The 13,253-nt window shown below is 42.4% G+C and overlaps 1 long non-coding RNA gene across 1 annotated transcript in view; it reads right to left on the bottom strand.

Annotated features, from left to right (window-relative positions):
* LOC135320491 (uncharacterized) overlaps positions 1 to 13,253 on the bottom strand; it is a 63,313-nt gene that overhangs the window by 24,781 nt on the left and 25,279 nt on the right. The window contains exon 8 of the long non-coding RNA XR_010379640.1: positions 10,726 to 10,847. This is a non-coding gene — a long non-coding RNA (uncharacterized LOC135320491). The remainder of the gene's footprint in view (positions 1 to 10,725; positions 10,848 to 13,253) is intronic.

Genomic DNA, 13,253 nt, shown 5'->3' with positions numbered 1-13,253 from the left:
CCTCCAGCCAGTTACCTTCCTATAGTAAATGCAAATTGCTAAATTTTATTACAGGAAGAAGAAACTGCCCTCAGCATGAAAGCAGGAGTTCAGCAAATGTGAGTTAACCGAAATTGGAAAAGAGCATTTCACTTGAAAGAGTTGCTGAGTGTACACAAATTATTAAGACATGACAAGGAAAATCAGTTTGACATCACGAAGAAGCATTCTGCTTCAAATGCAGATCAAGGATTCGGCAAGCCCAGCTGCTAGAAATGACCAGAGAAGAAACCTGGTTCTTTAAACAAGCGCCAGAGCCAACAAGGAAATAGTGGTGAGGAAAGCAGGCGGCCGAAAATCTGAAACAGTTTGCTACAAATACTTTCTCCAATGAAAATTCAAAAACAAAATGAAAGTGATGTGATATTGTGTTGACCTCACGTGAATGGGCTTCCTCCGGTGCTCGACAGTTTTGTAACCCCGAATGAGAGACTCAGGAGAATCAGAATGGCTCCTGGGAGTCCCCAAATAACTGCCCACCAGCACGCTGACCACCATCACATCTGCCAGGGTGTAATTGCAGAGAAGAGACCAACTTCTGAAAGGCACAGGAAATATTGACAAGGGAAAAAAAGGCTGATGTCAGTCTTGGGACAGAGGCCCTGAGAGCAGAGGCCAGAAGGCTGCAGGTGAACTGGAGTGGCCCTGGGGCAGGAAGGGACCACGGGGGAGCAGATCTCAATTCTCTTCTCTCTCTCCCTAGGGTAGGAGAGATAAAGTCTGCATCCTTCTCACCTGGAACTGTGGGTTCTGGCTGGCAGAAGTCTTACCGACATGTAATGAATGACTCAAGACTGTGGAAAAAGGAAAGAAAGCGAGAAGGAGTAGGGAGCCAACTCCAAGAGCCTCTCAAATGCTCCCATATTTATTGTGTATAATCAAAGAAAATAGTCTTTAACAGTTGTGTGATAGTAAACAGGAACTTGGGGAAAGACAGGATGAGACAGAGCTTGTAGAATCCACAATGAGTAAAAAGGCTTAGTTTACCTTTAGGGTAGTCATGGGGAGAGGGGAACAAGATAAATTCTTTAGATATTCATTAAAAGCAGACCAACAGTCCAGCCAGGTCCGTGTTTTGGGGATAATAGACTAACAGCACGCACGCCCAGCATTTATAGATGATGGCCTGGCTCATTGCTGTGCAATGAACAGAGTGCTATCTAAAACATCAAATATGCAAGCAAGGCATTGTCTCTGCTTTTTATGGCAAGGAGACAGGAGTGAGGATGCACAGGTGCTTGCTTGAAAGCAGTTACTAAGCACACTTTTTCTTCTTAAAGTTGACATGCATCTGGTGTCTGTTAAATTTGTTAACCCAATCATGGGTTATCACATGGAACCATTATGGAGGACACCCTAGGATGACAAATCCTGGCTCTGGGTCTTTTCCTGCCAGCTTCGGCCATTCCAGCAGGGTCTAGACACATCCCTGAATAACGATCCCACAGAACCACCCAGACTCTTAACTCCTGGTGCTTGGAACTTAATTTTAGCTCTACACAACTTAACATAGAAAAGTTTCAGAAATAATAGATATTATATTCTTTTTATATCTCATCATAGAACTGATTTTTCTGATTGCTCTAAGCTGCTTCTACTTGGTAAATCACCTAATTCTGCAGGTGAATTCAGTACTATCCATTGCGCATAACTAGACAGTCTGGGCCCTCTGACTTCTATTGGTCAAATAAATACCGATACACCTAATTGATTTCATTGTTCATCAATTTCAGCCTGGAGGTGAGGGAGTGTCACTCTGTTCCTCAGCCCACCCTCTATTCTCTTCAGCAACTCAGGCCTCCTGAATACAAAACGTAGCATCTGTTTCCCTTCATCTACACTTTCCACAAACGCAACAGGAAACATCAGCCTAGAGAATGAATTCAACACAAATGTTAAAACAAAAATCTACAAACCTGAAGCAACTCCATCTCCGAATCATGATACACAATGACATGAAAGTAAGGGTGTCAGGTACAAAGCACTCGTGAGCCTGACCACCTCATTTCTATTCTTCAAAGGAAGGAAGGTTTTCATGTTTTTTATTATCATTCTTTGTCATTGTTTCTGATTAAGCCAAAAAATAGTTTATGAAATAATTAAGCACTGCAATAACAGATTTTCGCTGTATCAATTACAGAAGGCATTCAGAGGGGATAGGAAAACCCACCTATGTAAAAAATGCAAAATTTCTTCCCCTGTTAAGAACACGTATACAAAATGCAACAGAGAATTCAAATTCATGTGGAGAGGAGCAAAAGCCACAGAATCAAAGTCACTACTATGAGTCAATTCAAAATTCACTGGACAAACATGCTCAATGCATTCAAAGAATTTTAAAGGCACACTGCAAACCATTCACTTAATGATCTACAGGCTAGAGGAAGAATTTCCCTCTTTAACAGACAACAGAAATCAATAGGATGCCCCACCAAACGAGGACCAAACAACAATCAGGTTTTTAACAGTTCTGATAAATCAGCATGTTCTAAACATCAAAATCCAGAAATTTTAAACATTCATTCACACCACAATGAAATAAGCACTTAAAAATAAAACAATAACCCGAAGAATCTAAGCACAATTTTCAAGTACCTGGATCAATGGGAAATTCTTGTAACGCTGGAAGAAAGAACAGGCTATAGCCTTTTACTTAAAAAACAAAACTACATTTAAAGATAACTGCTAAAACACATTTCATCATTCATGTTGCCTTGAAAAATCTGAGGCACTCGTATCTGATCAGAAAGGCAATTCTGAGTAATAGTATGTTACAATTAAGTGCCAGTTTGCTTTAGTAGAAAAAAGAAAAGCTACTGTTTCTCATCCTGCACAAAGAGTAAAGAACCTTCCTGCCTCTATCTCCTCCTATTTTCTAAGCTCATTCTCCCCAACCCTTCTGAAACAAGTATGAGAACCTTTTATTCCCACCAATATGCCAAATGACAAAAGAGTATCAATTTATTTGTATAAATATATGCCTACGCCTTGAACTGGAAGAGAAAGGTATCAGAAGGCTATATGGAACTTATTTCTACCTTCCTGAAATCACACACACACACACACACACACGTTCACAGAGACACATACATGTACACACTGAATTACTGGGCAATTCACAAGCTGAAGACTTCCAATTTATAGAAGATAACTTTGTAGTTAGTTTAAAATACAAAACTGTCAGCTTTTGAAAGCCTTCATCATCTGCTAAATCATCCAAATATCAACGAGACCCAATTAGCCTTCTCTGTAGAATATAATTTCCCATGATGGCAAAACAGACCCTAAGTAGTGGATCCAAGACTCGTGTTTATCACTACCTATGATCGTTTTTAAACACGTAAACAGATTCAGAAAGTATGTCCCAACAACATTTATTCTTATTGAAATAGCATATCTATTCAATTGTCTATACAGAAAATAGGTCCCATGATGGTGTTTAAGAGCTATTTTGTGTATTGAAATATTTATTTTTAAGTTCAGACAAGGAGGGTCTGTATTACTCAGTTGTAGAACACCTGCTTAGCATGCACAATGTGCTGGCTTCAGTCCCCAGTACCTTCATAAAAATAAATAAAAATAAGTGCTTATTTAAAAATAAGAATAAATTTATAAAAAGAGTAAATGCAGACTAAAAACCACTGCAATCTAGGAGCCATAATTTTAATAAAAAACAAGAGTTTCTATCAAATATTCACTATATGACAATCACAGAGACAACCACAAATCGCCCCTGACCACCATCAGGTGTGATTCTCAGCAACCCTACTAAGTAGACACCGAAGAGAAACCCAGCATTGCGGATGAAGAAACGGAGCTCGGAGGAGCCGGGGATGCTGACCGTCCTGCTCCCCGTGACACCACGTCAGCCCAGGATGAGCGCTGACAGAGCTGCACTGAGGGGACACCCAGCTGCAAGGAACCTTGGTGCACTGGTGAGTCCCAGAAAACACTCAAAACTGTTCAGTGAAGAACCAGCTCAAATATATTACATTGTGCCACATCCTTTAAACAGGGAACATGACTGAGACCTTTTTGATGCCTCCGTGTCCTTTCTGCCATTATCAATTATTTGCCCTCTCAGGGTGACCAGTGATGAACTGGACCCCATATGAAATGCACTCAGATGGAAGAGCTTTTAAAGCTGTTTTATGAAGTTTGTAAGACTCTGTCTATGCTTCACACAGGCGGTCATCCATCACTTCTCACCGGTGTGGATGTACCACATGAAATCACACCTTTCTGCTTTTTAAAATCCCTCCATGTAATCCAGACTTTTCAACAGCAAAGAAGCAGCTCAACCAGAAACAGCGGATAGCTTTTCACCAAATGGAATCGAACAGCCCATCGGACTACCTGGAAGCCCTTTTTTTCTATTAAACCCACTTCCAAGGACTTCATTATTTTCTGATTGGTGGACTTGGCCTCTGACTGGCCTACTCTGAGAGCTCCCAGCCTCACATCCGGGGGTGGGAGAGGACCCTGCTATTCGGGGAAATCAGTGCGGAAGGCGGAAATCTTCCACCCAGGTCCACACGGGTAGAAGTGCCACAACATGCTCAGAAAATATACCGTCAGCAACCCTGGGCTCCCATGGACTGATGTCACATTAACCAAACTCATGAGAGACTGATGCAAAGAAACCAGAAATTGAATTTATTAATGTAACAGGAGATGTGAAACTACGAACCAGACTGAAATATCAGAGTTCAACTATGAGTACAGATTCTCCTCAGCGGCCCAATCACGGGCAGGCAGTCACATGGCAATCATGGACAGAAGCAGAGCAGGAAGGGTTTCTAGATTAACTCAGTGGACTAAATTTCTGTTATACGAACAGATCTGCTGCCCAGAAGACATTTAACGCCAATCACGGTGCACTGTCCGTGGACAGTGGCTGAGACACGACTGTGAGCACCTGTGTAACTCTCCTTTCCCTGTCCTTTCTGGGCTAAGTGATGCACAGAGGTACAGAGATCCAGGGATGCAGATACCTCTAAACACCCAAAGCCCATCCCTGGGAGCCTGGAAACCAGACAGCCAGGGTTTAAATACCAGCTCTGCCACTTACTAGCTCTGTGACCTTGGACAACTTACTTACTCTCTCCGTGCCTCAATTTCCACATTGTAAACCTGGGATAACAATCAAATATCCCTTACTCACTTGTTGTGAAGATTGAAGGATTCATTTCTGTAAAACGCTCAGAAAAGAATGTAGCACATTTTTGGTGCTCAACAAATGTGAATTTAATAAGAAAGTGATTTACAAGTCTCCCTACTAATCATCTTCTGTGTTTCATGGCTAGTCTGAGTCCCAAAGGAAATCCTTATTTCCCCTCTTATAAACTCTTGGGGAGCACCCTTCTGTTGCATCTCACCACCTGTTTAAACTGAGAGAAGGGATGCCTCCTCCACACTCCTCTGGTCCATGGAGAGTGCTTCCCCCTTCACACCCCTGACCCCTGGCCAACGGCTAGCACTCTTCACAATAACAGATTGAGGTGTGAGTCTGGAGAGACAAGCAGGGCATATGAAACCTTTCCTTTCCCTCCAGTGTTGGCCACCCTTGGGAAGCACCCGGGATGCTCAGCTCCATGGCAGGGCAGCCCTGTGCAGGATGGGGCAGATCATCTTAAGGGAAGGCTCGCTGTGGCCCAGAGCTAACTGGGACTGCATGAGTCTCTAATTCTGGGACACAGTATCATGACACGCATTTTCCCACAGCCCTGAATATCATGGAGAACGTGGCTTCATCAGTAATAAAGGAGACATTTATCGCCTGTCTGTTCTTCTGTGTCATCTCTCAGTTGGCTGCTGGAGAAAACATTTGTATAAGTATTGGGTCCACTTAAGCCCCAATATATATGAAGTACCAAAAAATTCTGTGGCTTAACATTGTTTCAGGGTGACTGCGTAACGGTCCTGACTTTGCTGATGCTAAATTATGGGTATAGGAACTATGGAACCTCCTCAAATACTTTCATCATAAAACCAGCTTTTCTTATTTTCCTGTTTCTTAGTAATTGCCAAAGACTCTAAAATGATGGCTTCATACAAAACAGGAGCTAAACTTTATGAGCCCTTTGACATTCCCACTGTGCTAAACAATTTACATAATTTCTGATTCTCACAATTCTGCAAAGCATATACGAGCATCCCCATCTCACAGACGAGGGAGAAACTCAGAACAAACTGACTCAGGCTCACGTGGCTCAGTGGCAGCGCGTGCACGCAAACCCAAGTCAAATCACTACACCCCTTCTTCTATGTACAAAATCACCTCCCACCAAATGACACACAGCGGCTGGGTCAATACTCAGGGAACTCAGTACACTTTTCAGCTTTAAGGTGCTCAAGAGGCCGCTTCTAGCTGCTTTATAAAATCCCGGCTCACTGGTTGCTAACACTGGAATAAAAGACTGATTTTGCCATTGTTTGCACAGCAAGTCTGAAATGTTCACAGCGAGATGACAGAATAAAACAAAGATATAAGCAGAATAATTTTTCCAGGTAGACAGACATAATGGACATTGTGCTATTCTGAAGCACTAAGCAAAGGAATCAAAGCAAAAAAATATTTGTTAAGCCTTCTTTTACAAACAGGAAAATTAAGACTGTATGAAGGTGCAACAGCGCCTCCTATGGCTAAAAAGACCTTCCAGGTTGCCGGGAAAGATGCAACACAAAAATTGCCTGTTGAATCAGAAACAAGAATCAGATAACTAAAAGCTTATGTAGCACATACTGCAGTTTGCTTCGGGGAATGGAGGGGTATTCAGTATTTAATCTGACATTGCTAATACTCTTGAATATAAACAAAAGCACAGGCTCATGGAAACTCATCTTAGAAGAGGAAAGAATCCAGTCCAGCCACTTCATTTTACAGGAGGGGAGACTGAGGTCTGGGATCTGTCCTTCCGGCAATCAGCAGCAAAGCTCTCTCTCCTAGGCCTCATGTCATGCACTGTAGCAAAAACCAACTGATCTGTACTAGACCTCTATTCATAAAAGTCACGTCTGTATTTTTCCAAAAATAGGTAATCTAAGTATCTTGCAAAATACTTCTCAAAGAGCCAGGAAATCATACAAGTGTATTGAAATACAAAAACATTTATTTGCACATTAAAACAGCATGAGATTTATTCTATTAAAAAAAGTGACATGTCAAATCAATGTTTTGATATTTTAAAACCTATTAAGCATTCAGAAAAATAAATCAAAATTTCTTTAATCACAAAAGAAAGAAGCTTATTCCCTTAAAATGATCAATGTGGATTTTTCTATACTTAATAGTTCTGGTCAGATTTCTACGAATTTAAATGTCTGAGTGGATGGTTACACGGCAACATGAATTCTGAGTTGTAACAACACACATTCTGTGTAAATAATCTTCAAGGCCGTCTGCTTAAGGTGATTTAACAAGTCCCTGTCTCACTAGAATGATACAGATTTCATTAAACCTTCATACTGCACACACACCCAAAACCCTGTATCCTTGTTACTTTAAGCCATATTCATATATTCATATATATGCATATTGAATATGCATCAGAAACAAGCCACCCTCTTTAGTATTCAAAGTTGATCCTTCTAAACTATCTGTCCTTGTGACAGCATATTTTTACTAAGAAGCTCTTGGGTGCTTCGTATACAAGGCGTCTACATCTCACAGTCAAACAAGGTAAACGGCATCACTCAAATTTCACAAATGAGGAAATGTACTTAAGCCATGAAAACAACTTACATATTCATCATCAGGAAAGAAATGAGTAAAGATTTTACTTACAATATTCACTGACAAAACTTTCCTCCATACTAAGACTACATAGAACCAATTCAGTCTTTGTAAATTTTTCTGTCAATAAGCACCACTAGAGAAAAACAAGCAACATCATTAGCAATGGTTGGACTTTCAAAGCCCACTCCTATTTTGCACTATAATCATTTTTAATATTTTGTTTTTAGTGTTTACAGAGCAGTAAAATAAAAAAATATAAACTTTTTAAGTCATTGCCTGAGAATGCAACATTTGTGAAAATGTACAATTTCAATTTATGCCACTCTGTCTCACATTCTCACTGGTGTCTCTCCTTTGAAGGCTTCATCAAACTGAGACCGCTAAAATCGTTCACATATGGACTCACAGGAGTTCGGGAAACCACTCAACACGGGGCTGATCAGAGGAGACATTGAGAAAGCATCCTGTGCAGCCTGGGTTCCAGCCCTGAGTCTGCCAGCGCCAGCTGTGTGAGATTTTGGACAAGCTGCCCCATCTCTCAATCCCTCAGCTGCAAAAAAGGAGACACTGATACCTACCCTTAAACACCTGCTATGAGGTAAAATATGAGGAAAGCATTTTAGCCTTAGGGAGGTGTCCACTCAGAGCAAGCTTGGTCATTATGATGATGAGGATTACTTTTAATAAGTTAAGGCAGACAAAAAATTAGAAATCACCATAAAGGAGAAACATTTTATGTCAATGAGCATTTCCTTTTGAATGGATTGCAGAATGTTTTATAGAATTTTTCATAAACCAATTTTTGTCCACTAATTATAGATTTACAAGTTCATGGACATGTCTCCAGAAAAAGAATTAGAGGCCTCTAACCTCTGAATACTAAGAAAGAAAAGTTTAAAAAAAAATCACGGGGGAGATTATACCTCACTTGAGAGAGTATGTGCTCAGCATGCATGAGACCCTCAGTTCAGACACCAGTAACGCCATTTAAAGACTTTTTTTTTCAAGAAATGGAGAATTAATTCAAAAAGATGGAGGAATACAGAATATTTTTAGAGACTCAACTCAGATTTAAGATGGGGAAAAAATATCCATTTCTCATAGGAAATCTTGAGAACTATGTAAACCGGATCTGAGTTGTCTAATCTTTTAACATTATTCATGAATTCCTATTACAAAGTCTTAAAACTGCCTGATAACCCACAGTGGTGATACTGATCATAACAGCTGCCAACAACGGATTGAGCTCCGGCTAGGACTGCTCTGTTCGGCCATCTCTGCCCCTGAGGCCTCACCAGGCTGAGAGCACTAAATTTTGTCATTCATGAGCATCTCGTGTAAGTCCTCCCTTTGTGCTCCTCACTCTCCCCTCACCAGCCCCTCTGAGGGAAACACTGTTATCATCTTCCACACCCACAGATAAGGCCACTGAGGCACAGAGACTAAACCTGCTCCAGGTCACATCGGCATTAAAGGACCTCTATATTTCTGCTGTTTTACTATTGACAAAGGAATCTGAGATATCAATTCAAGGGAGACTGTTAAATAATCAAGTCTGTCAGGTCTTAACCTCAAAGAGCAGATACTATAGATTCCTGATTTAGGATGAGGCTGCCGCCACAAACTGACTCAGCTTGAAATTAATATCCAAGATGAAGCAGCGGATACACGTAAATATTCACGATTGTCAACTCCGCTCACGGGTCTGGGCACTTCACTGCCTGAACGGGGGTGAAATCCCCACCCCTGTCAGGGATGGAAGCGAGGCTCTTCCCAGTGTCACCCAGGCTTCACGGGCTGTTTCCCCCCACAGGCTGTCCTCAACGATTAAAAATCTCTCAAGATTTTTACACCATGCAAAACTGAAAGACATTTCTGCAGATGGAGCATTTTCTCAAGCTTAAAAATTTTTTGCTTACACTCAGCAAGGGGGAAAATAACACATGACTCTGCAAAGTCTCTGAGCCTCACCACTCACAGGAGTAGAATGGCCTCAGCACAAGATGACTCTTCACGGATGAGAACAAAATAAATCCGCCCCCAACCACAGGCACTCCCAGAGACAGCGCTCAGCAGTATTCTGCACACTCACGGTTGTGCAGCACTCACCACCATCTATTTCCAGAACACTTCATCACCCCAGAAGAACATCCCTGTCACTAGCAGTCACTCCCCAACACCCCTCCACCCAGCCCCTTGCAACCATCACCTGCTCTCTGCCTCTGCCTATTCTGAGCATTTCAGATCACTGAAGTCAACAATATGTGGCCGTTTGTGTCTGCTTCCTTTCACTTAACGTGCTGTTATCAAGGTTCGTCCATGTTGAAGTGGTATCAGCATCTCTCTTTTTTTTTTTTTGAAAGTGTTAAAGTTTATTAGAAGGTGGTAAGTACTATCAAATAGAGTAGAGAGGAGCATAAGTGATTGGGTTTCAAAGGGAAAAGAGCGGGTTGAGCAGTCAGGGTGGACTTCCCAGAAGTGGTGGCCATTTTCATATTCCCCTTTATTATTTTTTTCTTTTTTATTCACTCTTACGTCTGAATAATGTTCCACTACATGGAGATACTACATTCTGTTCATCCATTCAGCAGCTATGTAAGGACAAGGTCCAGAAGAATGAGTGTAAGAGGTGACTAGGCAGGGATGGCATTTAAGCAAAGGGCAAGATGTGCTTTCAAAAAATAAAAGCCAACAAACAGAGGCACAAGGAAATTCAGCGCATTTCTGAGGAAGTGCATGCTTGCTTCAGCATGACTGCCGTGCAGGGCTGGGGGGGTGTGGAGTGACAGGAGACACAATGAGGGAGTCACCTGAGAATATTCCCCATGCAAGCAGCTCAGCCAATTCTCCTCCCTCATCCTGTATTTTAGAGCCATTTTTGATAGGTGTTCTATTTCAAGTAACAGTACTTAGTTACACATCTGATCATCTGCATCAGATCACCTTACCTCCAAGCCACAGAAAGTCATTCACTGACTGGAGCAGCTCCAAGACATAACGGTGATGGACCAGGGAGTCCTGCAGCATCCCGGCCTGCAGGCACAAACCCCCACATGTTCCATGGTGATGTCTGGAAAGTAAAATGCATGGAAATATGTCACTGCTTGTGCACGATATCTGCCCCCAAATTGCCCCAAAATCATGCTGGCAAAGCACTACTGAGCCCTCTCACTACAAAAAAAAAAAAAAAAAAAAGAGACAGAGAGAACAGAAAAGAAAAGAATAAAGCTCAGAAGGCAAATTTAGGGTCTTCCATTGAAAACCAGCAAGCATCACTGCCAGTATCTCAGCTGGAATGGTCCTGACTTCAAAAACCACTGCGCAGTTACATTGCAAACGTGATAGACATATATGTATTCCACGTAGATGATATTACAGTAGGATTTTTCTTTTCGAAATTTCCAGTTGCAACATTAACACAAGAGAGTTTATGTTTCAGCTTTAAAAAAATTAATTATCTTCCACTGTCTTAATTTTGAACCTATTATTATTTTATAAAGGGTGCTATGCTGCACATTATAAACCAACTCTTTGGCTTCTGCCAACAAGAACTTTATGACTTCACTATTTCAGAGCAAGATTTAATGATGCTTTGAGAAGTGGGGCCTGGGGCGCTCACTAACAGCTTTTTAAATACTGACAAGGATGTGCCTATTTAAGTAATGCAAAGGCTCTACCTCTACATTAACTCAGAAACCAAATAAAGTACACCAAAGCCTTACTTTATCATTTTTAAATGTTGCTATTCTTTTGAATATTAAATTTCTTAAAAGATAAGATTTTTTTTTGAGAAAGACAGCAGCTGTATTAAATTTCCTCTCACCAAGAAAGCAATCTTTATCAAGAATATATACCCCTATGGAAATCCAAAAGACGGGACGTTTATAGCTAAGTGAACATGCAGATCTCAACACAAGCCTAAATCCTATCAGATCTCACTCGAACGAGCTCAACAAACTCCTGGACTACCCTGAAACTTAGCTCTTCTGTTCCAAATGTTGGCTGAGCTAAGATCATCACACAAGGCAGGGAAGAAGAGAAAAGTCCACCTGGCTGCATCCGTTTTCTTCCAGCCACAAGGTGCCGCTAGGGGGTCCCCGTTAATAAGCCCTCCCCATGAGGAAATCCGGCATCCACAATGACTCTAACGTCCCCAAGCAACCCCGACGCCCCTCTCCCACTGGTGGTCCCCCAGCCTGTCAATGGTCTTCTAATGACCCTCCCAGTTGGTGGCACTCTCCCCCTCTTCCCCGCTTCACACACACACACACACACACACACACAGAGCCAGGACAGCCTTCCCAAAGCACAAATTTGATTACATCACCCCCACTTCAAACCCTTCAGAGGCTCCCTGGTAGAGTTCTAGCCCCACCCCTGACCCTCCTCGCCCAGCCTCACCTCAGTACCCAGGTCCCCAATGACCTCAGGTGCCCCCTGACCTGCTGCTACTTCCCACTTGCCTCCAGGCTCATTTTGACTGTTTGTCAAGGAAGCCTTCCTTCCCTCGAAACTCTGCACTTTGGGTTAGGTGCCCCTGCTGTGTTCCTAGAACATTCTACGCTAAGACAACTTCTGACACTGCTAAGCTCTCAAGAAGCAATACATTTTGCTTAATACTGTGAGTCCACTCTCTCTCCCCTGGACACTCAGAATTGCGTGTGTTATGAATAAATGAATGAAGGGGTGGGTCTCAAAGGGACGGGCAGAGCTGCTCTCGCCCACCCCGACCCCTTCTTTCTGTAGAACATCAGAAGCAAAACCAGGAGTACCTCTCCTGAGGGTCACTTTCTGCTGACACCCTTCACTGCCTCTTCTGTGTCAGTTCTAGTAAAAAACCAAGCTCCTCCAAAGCCCTCCATCCCTAGGCCCACTCCAGTGTCCTCCCAAGCAGGGGCACCCTCCACCCTGGACCACACAGTGCACTCTCCCCGATTCCCCACCCCACAAGCCTCCAGGCCTCTACCCGGGCTGCTCCTGCCACCTGAGTCACCCTCTTGATTCCTTCTCCTGGCTGACTCTTACTCTGCCCTCATAACTGAATGTAGAGCCCATTTCTTCAAGGAAGCCCTCTCTGATGATGTCCTTTAGCTCTTGGCTGGGCTCCCTCTACAGCAGGACTGCTTGGCGACCAACTGGTGTTTGTCCACATGCTCCTCGGAGACCATGACCTCTTGGAGGCCACGTGGGAAAGGACTGAGACGACAAGATGGGTGGGAAGAGCAAAAATCAAAATCACAGCCCAAGTCCCAGATTCAAGGATTCTGTCTCAGAAGAAAAGAATAAAATGTTTCATACGTATGTCATTTGGCTATGAGTTTTGTGGCTCATGGAAAGCAAGAGGTTGGTGTTCTAGTCTAAAATCCAAGTTACATGCAAAGAAATGTACATATTCATATCCAAAGGAAACCAGAGCTGCTCAACAACAGTTTGCAGTTAAAATCAAAGGAACTTTGATAAAGGCAATCTCTCTCTC

Source organism: Camelus dromedarius, unplaced genomic scaffold, assembly GCF_036321535.1.
Source record: "Camelus dromedarius isolate mCamDro1 unplaced genomic scaffold, mCamDro1.pat HAP1_SCAFFOLD_117, whole genome shotgun sequence".
NCBI lineage: Eukaryota > Metazoa > Chordata > Mammalia > Artiodactyla > Camelidae > Camelus > Camelus dromedarius.
The sequence above is the reverse complement of the archived record's forward strand: the minus strand, read 5'-3'. Positions and strand labels throughout refer to the sequence as shown.